Consider the following 16422-nt stretch of genomic DNA (forward strand, 5'->3'; position numbering starts at 1 on the left):
ATGGAATTCCCAAATTTCCATAGGCCTTCCTGATTTTTTTAAAGTGACAATTCTCTCTGCAACCCACTCAATTTTTTTTTTTTTTTTTTTTTTTTACCATTTGGAGCCCTTCAAGATTTACTTCTTTGAGGTCCCAATACAACCATTTGTCTTTCTGTTGGCTTCAATCTCCTGATGGCCAGAGGTCCCAAAAATCATTATCAATAATACCAGCAAGAAAAACGTATTGGATGGTTACATAAACACCAAATGTAGTCCTCATTCCAACCAGTGTACAGTTCTGGGGCAACCAGGATTTCTCCAGTATTTAAACAGTATTTAAAAAAAAAAAAAAAAACCTGTATAGCATGATTCATGATATCTACTTCGTTTGGCCTATAGCAAGTCCAATGAAGCAAAATTTTGCAACAGTTAGCTATTCCTCAGTCAGCTGTGGGTCATTATTGGCATCATCCTTGAAAAACATCTCCACTGTGAGAATAAAATAGACCCAATAAAAAATGATAAAGGGGATATCACCAGTGATCCCACAGAAATACAAACTATCATCAGAGAATACTATAAACACCTCTACACAAATAAACTAGAAAATCTAGAAGAAATAGGTAAATTCCTAGACATATACACCCTCCCAAGACTAAGCCAGGAAGAAGTTAAATCCTTAAATAGACCAGTAACAAGTTCTGAAATTGAGGCAGTAATTAATAGCCTACCAACCAAAAAAAGCCCAGGACCAGACAGATTCACCACTGAATTCTACCAGAGGTACAAAGAGGAGCTAGTACCATTCCTTCTGAAACTATTCCAAATAATAGAAAAAGAGGGACTCCTCCCAAACTCATTTTATGAGGCCACCATCATCCTGATACCAAAAACCTTGCAGAGACACAACAAATAAAGAAAAATTCAAGCCAATATCCCTGATGAACATTGATGTGAAAATCCTCAATAAAATACTGTCAAACCAAATCCAGCGGCAGATCAAAAAGCTTATACACCACCATCAAGTCGGCTTCATCCCTGAGATGCAAGGCTTATGCAACATATGCAAAGCAATGAACGTAATCCATCACATAAACAAAACCAATGACACAAACCACATAATTATATCAAAAGATCCATAACATCAACACCCCTTCATACTAAAAACTCTCAAGAAACTTGGTATTGATGGAATGTATCTCAAAATAATAAGAGCTATTTATGACAAACCCAAAGTCAATATCATAATGAACAGGCAAAAGCTGGACGCATTCCCTTTAAAAACACCACAAGACGAAGATACCTCTTTCACCACTCCTATTCAACATAGTATTAGAAGTTCTGACCAGGGCAATCAGGCAAGAGAAAGAAATAAAAGTATTCAAATAGAAAGAGAGGAAGTCAAATTGTCTCTGTTTGCAGATGACATGATTGTATATTTAGAAAACCCCATCGTCTCAGCCCAAAATCTCCTTAAGCTGATAAGCAACTTACAGCCAAGTCTAAGGATACAAGATCAATGTGCAAATATCACAAGCATTCCTATAAACCAATAATATACAAACAGAGAGGCAAATCAGGAGTGAACTCCTATTCATCATTGCTACAAAGACAATAAAATACCGAGGAATGGAACTTACCAGAGATATTAAGGACCTCTTCAAGGGGAACTGCAAACCACTGCTCAAGGAAATAAGAGAGGACACAAAAAAATGGAAAAACATTCCATGCTCATGGATAGGAAGAATCAATATCATGAAAATCGCCATGCTGCCTAAAATAATTTAAAGATTCAATGCTATCTCCATCAATCTACCATTGACTTTCTTCACAGAATTGGAAAAAACTACTTTAAATTTAATATGGAACTGAAAAAGAGCCCACATAGCCAAGATGTTCCTAAGCAAAAAGAACAAAGCTGGAGGCATCATGTTACCTGACTTCAAACTATACTACAAGGTTACAGTAACCAAAACAGCATGGTACTGATACCAAAACAGATATACAGACCAATGAAACAGAAAGAAAGCCTCAGAAATAATGCCACACATCTACAACCATCTGATCTTTGACAAAGACAAGCAATGGGGAAAGGATTCCCTATTTAATAGATGGTGTTGTGAAAACTGACTAGCCATATACAGACAACTGAAACTGGATCCCTTCCTTACACCTTATACAAAAATTAACTCAAGATGGATTAAAGACTTAAATGTAAGACCCAAAACCATAAAAACCCTAGAAGAAAACGTAGACAATACCATTTAGGACATAGGCGTGGGCAAAAACTCCATGACTAAAACACCAAAAGAAATGGCAACAAAAGCCAAAATTGACAAATAGGATCTAATTTGTCAATTAATTGTTTCTAGCTGCATAAGTTTAAGAAGTAAAAATTATGCTGCATTTCCAGCTATAATCTGGTCCTTGGACTGTAGGAGGATTTGTCCTGGACTATCTACAATTCACAGACATGTGTTGTTTTACCCTCATACACTTTTTTTCCAATGTTCAATACCTCTGTTGTTGTCATTATCCTGAGTGGGCTCAGGGTTGTGACCATACTAGGAAGAAAGGCAGAAATCTCAATTTTTAAAAATATTTTACCATATTTACAATGGGTACAAAGTCATCTTTCAGATAATTCTTCAATCAAGTATTTTATGGAGCTCTTATCAACATTCTACTAAGAAATCCAGCAGAAAGACTGCTTTTTGGCTGAGAGGAACACAAAATAATAATTTTTTTAAAAGATGGGAGAAGGCATATTTTTACATTAGGATTTCTGAAGCACTATGCTCTTTTGTACTGCAGAATACTTTGTTGATATCCTACTCACCAACCAAATCACCCCCAGAAAGGAAAATGGAAATTGTTAATTGCCAGAAGATGTAGCAGGTTCAGTTAAGCATTGATAAGTCAACATTTTTACATCTCTCTCCATCTCAGAATTTCTCTCTAGGCAATATATCTGCCATCAGATCTTTAGCATGTGGTGATTAAGCTTTCTGCCCCTAATCATGAGGAGTTGCTTCCTGTACCCTCTTGAAGCTTCTCTGTCCTCTTTTTCCTCTCTGAAGGGCAACACTTATTATTTTAAGGTCAAGTAAAATTACTATCACTGTTCAAACTACTATTTTGAAGATATAGTCCCTATCCTCAAATAGTTTATAGGGAATTGTTATCCAAATCTTATAGTTGAGATAATTAAGGTCCACAGTGATAAAGTATAATCTTAAATTACAATAGCTTTTGGAGTTAGACAGAAGTCAAATTTCTGTTCTTTATTGGATTTATCACATTGAACAAATTACTTCACTGTGCATCAGTTTCTCATCTACAAAATGAAGTTGATGAAAAATATATATGGTATTTTATGTATTTGTTGTGAAGACTAACTGAGTTAACATATGTAAAACACTTAGAACAGTGCCTGGAAGTACTCTGCAAACATTTTTGTTGCTGTCATTGCTTTTACTCAAAGTCACACAGTCAGTAAATGAGCTAGCTGAGATTTAAGTTAAATTAAATTGAAACCAACTAACTCTCCACTTAAGATAATTTTGCCAGTTATAAAGAAATAAATTTAGAGGTGGTTGTGATTTTGTGGATGTAATTCTGTAAAGGCATTTTGAACCCCAACATTTCAATCAGATATGTTTTCCTGCACTGAAACGTCAGGAAATTTATTTATGGTTTTCTCAAGTATACAATGGGGATAGTACTAGAACTACTTCATGGAGATACTAAAATATTATATGAGATAAAAATGTGAAAAAATTAATATATCTTTAAGCTTAATGTTAAAACACATGAGCAGTGTACTTCATTAATACAATTATTTTGATGATATTTACAGTATTAAAGGAATCTCTCTTTTGTTGCAGTTGTCTTCCAACATCATTATACTTCTTTTAATCATGACAAACTTTTTCCTCCTTAGATTGTATACAATTTTTTTTAACAGTTAGGGTGTGAGAAATAGAAATAGAGAAGGAAGAATTGAAATAGAGAAGGAATAGAAACTGATAAGCTGGATAGCACCATTGCTGAATAAAAATAAGGTTTAAGTATGAAAAGTGATGTCTTATGTGACTCATACATTGCCTCTGAAAATATTTCAAAATCATGACAACATGTAATTGAATGTGCAGTGTGTTTTACAAAGCTATTAATAGTAAACTCATTATTTTATAATTTTACAGAGTATAGTTTGTTTTTGTTTTTTGAAGTTTTTATTCATGAAGCATGTAACTTGAATATTCTTAAAACTCACCTTCTTATAGTCTTGAAAAATATATACAATCATCTGTGTCCTACATTTATCTATATTTTAAAATGCTGTGTGATTCTTATAAAAGCCACTGGAGTTTACATTTAAATTGTTGATAATAATTTTTGAAAATATCTTGTGAAGGTATAATGATCTCTGAAAGGCAATATTTATCAAAATAATTTTAAGAAGTTAAAATTATGCTGTAGGTAGGTGTTAAAACTTTGTTTTCCTGCTATGCAGAGAAGAAAATAAAGAAATTCTGTCAATTAAAAATTGTAAGTGATCAATTAGGAAATTTTTTTTTCACAAGACAACTATTCCTTTTAGAAAGCACTTTTAGCCAAAATACCTTTATTCCCCCAAATACTCTATTATTTGTCATAGTCATCTATATATTCAATATATGCTAGCTAACAAGCACCAGACCCACAGTATTAGTTTCCTATGCTGTGTAACAAATTATCATAAACTAAGAAACTTAAGACAAGGCACATTTATTATTGCATACTTTTTGTAGTCTAGTCACTCAGACATGGCTTATCTGGGATGTCTCATTAGGGTCTCACAAGGCTGGAAATCATGGTGTCAGCCCAGGATGAGTATTTATCAGAGCCTTGACTGGGGAAAGAACTGCTTCCAACCCACCTCATATTATTGCAAAAATTCACTTCCTTGCAATTTTAGAATTCATGGCAACTTGCTTCTTGAAAAGCAGCAACACAGGGAGAAAGCCAGTCTGCTAGCAACTCAGAGAATTACAAAATGTAATACGATCACAGGCATGACATATCGTCACCTCACCATTCTCTATTTGTTAGGTGAAAGTCACAGGTCTTGCTAACAAACAAAAAGTTATATTAGAATGTGGACATAAGGAGCTGGAGCTCAATAGGCCCACCTTAATGTTTGCTTGTCACATTCACCTACATGTTTCAGATAACTAGAAGTGTTGGATATTTTTAAAAGTCTTTTTCTTTAGAATTTGCATCTGTAAACCCAAATTCATATATGCAATTGGATTAAGGTGTAACTTCACTCAAAGTGCAACATCAAACACACATTTAAACTCGAATGCATTGTTTCATTCTATATGCAAATATTTTCATTGACTAGAGAAAAACAGCACTGGGGGAATAAATGACTTTCTCTGCATGGCGAATATAATTGATTTTATGTAAAATCCTGACTATCTCCCGAGTTTCAAAGGAAACTGAATTTTAACATTATGCATACATGGCACGTTGGAGATATGCATGATTTAAAGATACTTGGATCAGAAAACGTCTCCAGTTTAAAAGAGTTACCGTAGCTCTTTCACTAACTAGTTGATTCAATAGAACATATTTACCCTCTGACTATCTTTTACCCCTTAGGCTCTATCTTTTGTGAAGAAACCATAAGCTACTTGTTAATTAGCACCCTGGCAACCATTTTTAGTTTTTTATTCAAACTGTATACTACAAATATTATTATAGCACCTCTAACTCTTGAAATACATGGTTGGTTCTACAAGTATTTTTTAATCAACAACGTTGTTATTGACATTAATATTATTTTTATCTCAAAAGTAAGTACTCTACTTGGTAGATCTCTTCCTTATGGCTTTGCAGGAAGAGTATGCTTTGCACAATTTGTTACAAAATCAGCCTTCGTGGTAGTAAAAGAGTAAAATAAAAAGTGCAAGCATCATCTATCCAATAATTTGACAATTTTGCTAAAATCCTATCCTATTCAAGACCATGCAGTATACTAACAAAAGCTAACTTTTTCACAAATTTCTATCCCATTTAATTCATTTGGAGTTTTTGTAAAATATCATAATCAAAGACATGCCATTTACTTTATTAAGACAAATTCATTAGAATTGGCTCACACCTGTAATCCCATCATTTTGGGAGGCTGAAGCGGGCAGATCACGAGGTCAGGAGATCAAGACTGTACTAGCTAACATGGTGAAACCCCGTCTCTACTAAACACACACACACACACACAAAATTTGCCAGTGTGGTGGCACGCGCCTGTAGTCCCAGCTACTCCAGAGGCTGAGGCAGAGAAACGCTTGAACCTGAGAGGTGGAGGTTGCAGTGAGCAGAGATCACACCACTGAACTCCAGCCTGGGTGACAGAGCGAGAGTGAGACTTCATCTCAAAAAAAAAAAAAAAAAAAAAGATAAAATCGTCAGAATTAAGTTACTGAAATTAGCAATCTAGTTCTGGAAAGCTTGCATGTCAGTGGAAACTTTTCAGAAACTCAATTTTTTTATTCTTTTTGTTTTTGTTTGGCACAATGACTACAGCATTAATATTGAAGCTGTATGATTTTTGGAGGTACAAAGCAAATATAATTCCAGGGTTAATTTTGCAATACTAGCAAAGTCCTAGTACAGAAATATTGCCATGCCAGTAACATGATAAATTCCTATTTGGGTTAGACAAGTTTAAATTGAATTAACTACATAATATCAGTCATTTAAAAGTGTTGATGGGATATTATAGGAAGATATTTTAAAAGCAATGGTGGATATGGGCCTTACTATATATTCACTAAAATGGCACTTTAATAAATTGCATTTCATATTTCATATTATTTAAATATCCATATTGACATAAAGTCTTTTGTTTCTTATTCACTAAGGCAAACATCTTAGGTGAATATTGAAGATTACTTTTCATAAATTTGAGACAAATTAAGTTTCTGTTATGTCGCTTATATAAAAATACATTCTAGATTAAATATTTCAATGAGAAACAACTCAAATGATAAATATTTTAGTAGAAAAAATTGGAAATGGGTGTTCACTGTTAACTCACAAAAAGATAAGTAAAAATGACTGATAAGCACAAAAAAGACCAACTCCAAATAACCAAAAAAATTACAATTAAAATAGTGAAAATTTAGAAATAGCTAATTGGTAAAGATTAAGGAGAATGTTAAAACCTGGTGATGTGAGGAAGCGAGACATTAGACATTCTCATTATCTAAAGGGAGTGCAATGCTAACAACCTCCCTGGAGATTTGGCTATTAATTGTATGTGTATGCATCTCTGTATAATATTAAAATCACATACACCTTTTCAAGTGAGCAATCCGATTCTAGAAATTTATCACATTGAACTCATCTTGGCTCTATCTTCAAGAATGTATATTGCAATGTTGTTTATAATACTATAATTTTTAAAATAGAAAATAGTTAAATATGTAAAAAGATATATAAATAAAGTTATGTACAGCTATGCAATAAGCTACCATATAGCCATTCAAATGGTGAGGAAGAATATTTAATAACATAAAAATATATATGTGATAATAAATGAACACTTCTGCAAACAATGTGTATTATAATCTCATGAAACATAAATCTATTTATGGAAAAAAGGTATCTCTAAATGGTGAGCTTGTTGAATAATGTTTTCTAAAAAATAAGTATTATTTTTGAAAATTTACACAGTTAGCACTCTAAAAAATGTGGCAACTTTGTGTTTATTCATTTATTAGGTACAGAATGTCTTCAGATGTATTTTCATGAATATCAGTGAATAGTTTAACTGTTGCTACTTCCCATTCAGAAACATTTCAGCCACATTTAATTAAACATATCTCAGACCCTTAATTAGAAGACATTGAGCAGCAGTCATCAGAATTATTTTTCTTCTATCAAAACGGAATTTTGAATTTTTTTGTTCACTAATTACAATTAGAACTAATTCATTTCCACAGTAAGGGCCCCTAAATTGTTCAGTTCTAATAATGATGATGAGAAATAAGCATTATTTTAGGGAAACATACAAGTAACTTTCAATAATAAATTCTTATTAAGAAATAGCAAAGCTTATTTTAAGAATAGAAAACTAAGAAAACAAATGACTTATTTTACTACTTACTGGAATAATATTTTATTAAAACAATAAACACTGACATTTAAAAAACTGCACCAAATAGAGATATACAATTTTATATAGCACCATAGATCCTCTATCATTTAGTGTTGAGTAATGAAAGTATGACTAGAAGCACTGTGCTTATAAACACAAGCACATTTAATTTTTAGAAAATTAATCCTTTCATTTATTTTAATCATAAGTTCGCTTTACTAACAATCTACATATCACATGACCAAAATTTACAAAATGTATACCACGACTTTGGAGGCCACTTGGTAAACCATTTTGTAGTTGGGTTATCAAGCTATCAATTATTATACCACATTATGCAGTCATCCAATAACAATTAGTAAGTCAACCATAACAACTGGATCACAGAGTGATTAGACCAGAGAATTAATAAGAGATTAACAGGTAATTCAGATAAGACAATTCAAATGTCAGATTTTCAAAATCCCCATCAGCTCAATTTGTTTTTGTCCTGGATAAAGAAAGGCATAGAAAGAACTAGAACTCCTGACCTTTAAGTATTTTTGTAGAAATCAACTCATGATGAAATAAAGAATATAATCAATAAATCTTCTTTCAACAGAATAGATTAACTTCATTAATTTTCATGCCCAATTTATATGATACACATGCAGACTATCAAAATACATCAGTGGCTCCTACTTCCAGTTTCCTTCTACTTAAATAGCCATTTGCCAGCAAAATTTGTACCTATAGTCATTTCTGCTATTATGTCTTTAGATTCATCTAGCAGACATTTTGAACATCAAGGCTCCAGATATACCTCATTTTATTGTGCTTTGCCTTATTGCACTTGTTAAATTTTTCCAAATCAATTTCTTATTCAAGAAACAATTCTTTTTTAATAGAAGGTATCTTGGCATACCTCAATGTAACCAGGTTGTATCTGCAGGAAGATATGGATTTTCTGATTTCAAAATCACCCTCTACTCTGTAGTTGATTAATCAGAAAATGCCCTAAACTCTCAGATGGTTTGATCCTATGTGAGGAAAACATGTCACTGATGTGTAAAAACAAGAGAATGTCCTCACAGATGATACACACATGATTTTACCTGCAGTCTGCTACACAAAATAGTTATAGGTTGCATCCTCATTGAGATAACCTACTGTGACATTTTCTAAGACAATATTCTGCCACTCTTATAGCTGGGTTTTAGTGTAGACATGCAAAGTAATCAAATATATACATCATTTTTTATCATCGTCACCAGAAATCCCACTTAATATGACAGTAGCCAAGGTATATTGCCTGCACCTCAGAGTTTAGTAGAATAATACTGTCACTACTTAAGCCTGAGTCAAAAATAACAATAATTATTTTAAAATAATAAAAGAAACCCACAAAGATGAAGAAAACATAATTTAATGATATTTTACATGAATAATGACCATTTTAATGGTAAGACTTTATTACAGGTTTGTTTCCCTGGGAAACAGACTCTGAGATGGAGTTGAGTTGAGTGCACAGGAGGCTCGCTGGAGCTGAGGCAATCTCTGACTGGGCTAACAGATAAAAGCATATTTACTTGTCTTGGAAATAAGCAATTAAATAAATGAATGACAGATGGTGGGGCCATGTTTTTTATTGTTGGAGAGGAGTGTCAGAATTTTTAACCTACGTCTCTGTAGGAAGCAATTTTACCAATTAAAGTTTGATTCTTAGGTGTACTGGTTTCACAGCTGGAAATGAATTGCTTATCAAATTTTTCTTTCAGGGATTATGCTTTTGGAATTGAATCTAAAAATTATTGCTGAATTCAAGGTCATCTAGATTTTCCCTATATTATCTTCCAGAAGTTACATAGATTTTTATTTTACATTTAAGTACATAATCCATTAGAGTTAATGTTTGTGAAAAGCTTAAGGTAAGTATCTAGATTACTTGTTTTGTGGTGGGGGGCGGGATTGGATATTCAGTGTTTGGTTGTCCCAGCACAATTTGTTACAAATACTATCTATTCTTTCTCTATTAAATTTCTTCAATTTCTTTGTCAAAAATCGGTTGACTATATTTATGTGACTCCATTTCCCGAGTTTGTATTCTAGTTGGTTGATATTTTTTCCATTATGTTGCCAGTAACACATTGTCTTGATTACTGTAGCTTTATATGAAGTCTTTAAATAGGGTAGTGTTAGTCTTTCAACTGTAATCTTCTTTAGTATTCAAGTGCCTTTCTATATAAACATTTTTTACATTAATATTCCCCCTCACACAATTTTTTTAGGAAAATACTCAGCAATACAGAAAGATTGACAAAATATACAGTGAATATCCACATAGCCATCACCTAGATTCTCCAATTTAACATTTGCCCCTTTGGCTTTAATCGTATCACTCCATCTCTCCATCTGTCTCTATCCATTAGTTAATGTTCTATTTTATGCATTTTAAAGTAAGTTGCACATATCAGTACACTCCTCTCCCAACTATCTCAGCATTCATATATTTAACATAATTTAATGTTTATTTATTTATTTGAGGAAGCATTTACCTATGAAAATATGCACATGTGTCAATGATACAATTTAAAGAGGTTTTGTAGGTTTGTTTTACATTATTATATTTTCATTCATTTCAGGGGCAATTTAAGTTTTTAGAACATTTGAGAAGCATTTAAGGAAGGTTTCCATATAGCCTCCTATTACAGTTTATCTTATTATTAATATTAGCAATTTGAATTGGTATAGTTTGATTTTTACAATCCATGAAACAATTTTGATACATTATTATTAGCTAAAGTCCGCTTTTTACATTAGGGTTAACTCTTCGTGTTGTACATTCCATAAATTTTGACAAATGCGTAATGACAGAAAAAATTTTGATAAACCTTTTAATAGTGTAAATGCCTATAATGAAATGAAATATTTCCATCAACCCACAGATTTGCCACATGCCCCTTCCTGGTCAATTTCACCACCCTCCAGGAAACCAATCTGTTTCTTTCTTGTTCTTGTTTTTATTTTTGCCTTAGATAAGTTTTGTCTGTTCAAACTTTTTAAATTTTTATTATAGTAAAATATATATAACATTCACCATTTTGATAATTTTCAAATGTAAAATTAGTGACATTAAGTACATTCGTATTGTGCAACCATCACCACTATACATCCAAGAACTTTATTTTAAACTGAAATTCTGCCTATTGAACAATAACTCTCCATTCTCTCCTCCCTTGTTTACCACTCTTGTATACTACTATTCGACTTTCTGTTTCTATGCATTTGACTTTTACAGCTACCTCATATACATAGAATTATACAATGTTTGCAATTTCATGTCTAGCTTTTTTCACTTAGCACAATATTTTAAGGTTAATTGCTGTTGTAGCATACACTGACATTTTATTTCTTTTTTAAGGTTGAATAATATTTCATTGTATGTGTAAACCACATGTCTTGGTGAGTTGGGCTTCTATAAAATCACCATAAACTAGGTCATTTATAAACAATAGAAGGTTATTTCCCACAGTTCAGAAGTCTGTAAGTTCCAGACCAGGGTGTCACCATAGTTGAGTTGTAGTGAGGACACTCTTCCAGGTTGCAGACAGTCAACTTCTCATTGCATATTCACATGGTAGAAAGAGGGCTAGACTGCCATCTGGAATTCCTGTTTCGAGGGAACTAATCCCATTTGTGAGGACTCTAGCATCATGACCTAATGGCTCCACCATAGCTGAAATGATACCATTACACTGAGGGTTAGAATTTTAACATACACGTTTCAGTTTATTGCACCCCAACCTCTGCCTCCTGTTCACAAATACATGCCTTTCTCACATGCAAAATACATTTATTCCTTCCCAAAAGTCTCAAGTATTAACACATTACAGTGTCAACTCTAAAGCCCAAAAGTCTCATCAAAGTTCAAAGTCTCATCAAAATATTTAGATCAGATATGGGTATGATTTAAGATATGATTCATCCTGAGGTAAAATTCCTCTGCAGCCATGGAAACAAGCAAGCTATATGCTTCCAAAATACAATGGTGCAACAGGCATTGATGAGTCATTCCCATTCCAAAAATGAGAAATAGGGAAGAAGGAAGGGCTGACAGAGTCCAAGCAAGTCCAACATTTAGTAAGGCAAACTCCGTAAGATATTAAGTCTCAAAAATAATCCTCTCTGGCTCAATACTTTACCTTCCAGACCCTGTGGAGCAACAGTCCTGCCTTCTGAACCCACTGTATAACAATGCCACTCACATAGATTGATAGAGAGCTGTCTCTAATTTGATGTTCTTTGTTTTGGACCCACCCACGCTGTAGTCCTCTATTGGGATAGGGGTTATACTATCAGGGCAACACCAAGTGGCCCCATCTCTATGACTCTGCTGAGTGTTGGTCTTACACTTTGAAATCAAGGTGGAGGCAGCCCTTCCCCTCCTTGCAAGGATTGTGCACTCTTAGCGTACAGTGGGAGTGGCGCCCTGATGATCCCTGAATGCTCTTCAGGTCTTTCTCTTGTCATAAAGAATAACATGTGCTTATAGACAAATAGCTTTTTAGTCCAATCCTACAGGGTCTAAGAAGTCTGAAGGTCTTCCTTCATTTTGTCCAATTTTCTCTGTTCCCTTTAGTCTTCACTAAAAGTATTTCTGCTGATTTCTGCTGGTATAATCCCATTATTATTCCTAGGTTTTGTTGAGGTGATGAATTAAGTCTACAGTGTGTGTGTGTGTGTGTGTGTGTGTGTGTATACACTCTGTGTGTGTGTGTGTATATATATATTTTTTTTCAAACAGTTGCTTGACAACATCTTAGTGTTCCTTTCCATATATTCTTTCTCTCTTTCTCTCTCTCTCTTTTGTTTTTTCAGTACAAATAGGCTGAGAATTTTCCAAATCTTTAAGTTCTGGTTTCTTTTTGCTTAACAATTCCATCTTCCTTTCTCTCTCCTCACATTTTACTATAAGTAGTCAGGAGGAACCAAACCACTTCTTTGAAACTTTGCTTAGATATCACCTCAGCTAAACAACCAATATCATCACTCACAAGTATTATTTTTCACAAAATACTAGAATACAAATGTAATTCAGCAAAGTTATTTGCCACTTCATAACAACTATTACTTTTCCTCCAGTTTCCAATAATATGTTTCTCATTTATGACAGACCTCATCAAAATAGCCCTTAGTGTTCATATTTTTCCTAACATTCTGTTCATGATCACTTAGGCATTCTCTCAGAAAATAGAAACTTCTCTACATATTTCTTCTTTTCTTTCTGAGCTCTCATTAAAATTACCTTCAAAACTTTGTTCACCAGCAATCTAGGCTTTCTCTACCATGTACCTTAAACTCTTTAAGCCTCTACCACTTACCCATTTCCAAAGCCACTTTCATATTTTTTGATATTTGTTGCAGCAGCACTATTATTTCTTGGTACAAAATTCTGTCTTTGATAATGTTGCTATAACAAATTAGTATATATTGGATGTATTATAAAAATCAGAAATATATTTCTTATAGTTCCAGATGCTAGAAACTTGGCATTAAGGTGCCAATATAATCAGGTTCTGGGGAGGGCCCGCTTTTATGTTGCAGGCAACCAATTTCTAGCTCTATCTTTATGTGAAGCTAAGAGGACTAGAGAGCTCTTTTTGGTTACTTTTATAAGATCACTAATTCAATTTATGAGAGCTCTACCCTCATGACCTAATTATCTCCCAGAAGTCCCACCTTCTAAGAAAGAACATCACATTTGGGATTAGAGATTCAACACATAAATTTGGGGGTAACACAAACATCCAGTCCATTGCACTATGTTTTGTTTATCCATTTGTTGGTTGACAGATATTTGAGTTATTTACACCTTTTGGCTATTATGGATAATTCTGCTCTTACCATCAGTGTTCAAATATCTGTTAGAATCTCTCATTTCAATAATTTGAAGTACATACCCAAAAATAGAATTACTGGAATCACCATACTATTTTCCATAGCAGATAGAATATTTCAACAGTGCACATCAGTTTTAATTTATATATATATATATATATATATATATATATATATATATATCCTTTCCAATATTTAGAATTTTCTGTTATTTTAATAATAGTCATTCTAATGTGCCCAAGGTATCTCATTATGTTTTCGATTTGCATTATCCTAATGGCTAGTGATGGTAAGTGTCTTTTTATGTGCTTATTATCCATTTGTATATTTTCTTTGGAGAAAAGTTGATATTCAAGTTATTTGTCTATTATTAATTGGGTTTTTTATTCTTGTCAAGTTGTAAAAGTTTTTTTATATATTCTAGATATCAATCCTTTATAATATATTTAATTTAAAAATATTTTCTTGAGGCCGGGCGCGGTGGCTCAAGCCTGTAATCCCAGCACTTTGGGAGGCCGAGACGGGCGGATCACGAGGTCAGGAGATCGAGACCATCCTGGCTAACACGGTGAAACCCCGTCTCTACTAAAAAATACAAAAAACTAGCCGGGCGCGGTGGCGGGCGCCTGTAGTCCCAACTACTCGGGAGGCTGAGGCAGGAGAATGGCGTGAACCCGGGAGGCAGAGCTTGCAGTGAGCTGAGATCCGGCCACTGCACTCCAGCCTGGGCGGCAGAGCGAGACTCCGTCTCAAAAAAAAAAAAAAAAAAAAAAAAAAAATATTTTCTTCCATTCTGTGGGCTGCATTTTTACTCAGTTTGTAGGTCTCTATGATACATATATTTTTTTATTCTTAATGAAGTCCAGCGTATTTTTCTTTCTTTTTTTGTCTGTGCTTTTTGTCTCATATAGATGAAATCATAGTCAAATCCAGTGTCATGAAGCATTTTTGAATGTTTTTTTCTAAGAGAGAGTTTTACAATTTTATCTTTTATATTTAGGTCTTGAATCCACTTTTTAATCTTTATAAATGTTTTAATGTAAGGGTCCAGCTTCATTCTTTTGCATGTGGATATCCAGTTTTCACAGCACCGTTGGTTGAAAAGATTCTTCTTTCCACATTTCATGGTCATGGAACCCTTGTCAAAAAGTAATTGACCATATATGTGAGGGTTTATTTCTGAACTTTCTTTTTTATTCCATTCATCCATATGTCTACCTTCATGAAAGTACCATGCTGCTTTGGTTACTGTAGCTTTGCAATAAGTTTTGAAATCAGAAAATGTGAGTTGCTCTTTTGTACAACTCTACGGGCTGTTTGACATCCCTTGAATTTACCAATACATTTTAGAATGGGTTTTTCTGTCATTGATAAGAAGGTTGTTGGGATTTTTCAGAGATTATATTGAACTTGTAGATCACTTTGGGTCATATGGATATTTTAACAGTATTGACTTCAATTTATAAACATAGGTGTCTTTCTATTTTATCTGTATCTCGTTTAATTTATTTCAGTAATGTTTTGTAGTTTTCAGTGCACAGGTCTTTTGCCTCCTTGGTTAAGTTTATCCCTAAATATCTTATGCATTTTGATGCTATTACAAATGTAATTATTTTCTTAATTTATTTTTCTTATTGTTTATTGTTTATAGAAATATCATAACTTTGAGTTTTAATTTTTATCCTAAAACTTTGCTGACTTCATTTATTAGGTTTAACAGATGTTTTTCATGTGGAATCTTTTTTCTCTGGAATATCAGTTCATGTGATCTACAGAGATGTTATTGCTTCCCTTTTAATTTAGATACATTTATTTTATTTTCTTGTCTAATCTCTCAGATAAAAATGTGGCTAGACATGGTAGATAGGTATAAGATGAATAGTAACTGTGTTTCATTTACTAAAATTCAAATGTGTTTTTGTTGGGTGACTTTATTTTATTATTTTGAGCTTGTGATTAGGCCAAGTTATGGCAGAGATAGAAGAGGTAAAAACTGTAAACAAGATAATAGAGATGGAAATAATGGGAGAGAAGGAAACTTCAGTAGCTAGGGAAGTTATAGAACCAGTAGAAACCATTCAAGGGAAGCCAGTACAAACAGTGCAGCTATTAGAAACCATGAAGAATGTATAGATTATATAGGTAGTAAAAAAATAAAGAGACAGGGAGGTAATGGAGGTAAAGGAATGATTGCAGTCAAGTGAAGCTCTTGAATTCAGTGGAAAATAAAATTGCTCATATGCATATGGTCTAGGTTTGGAGCACCCTAGGATTTTAAATATCAAAAGGAAGTATTACACCATTTGAAAGGAAGGTGAACTTCTGCCACTGCTAATTTGTTTCTGCATGTATGATATGTAGCATTTCCACCTATTCCAAATAGATTTTATTCTTCTACATCAAATCTTTAAAAA

The sequence above is a fragment of the Macaca fascicularis genome, chromosome X (assembly GCF_037993035.2).
Source record: "Macaca fascicularis isolate 582-1 chromosome X, T2T-MFA8v1.1".
Classification (NCBI taxonomy): domain Eukaryota; kingdom Metazoa; phylum Chordata; class Mammalia; order Primates; family Cercopithecidae; genus Macaca; species Macaca fascicularis.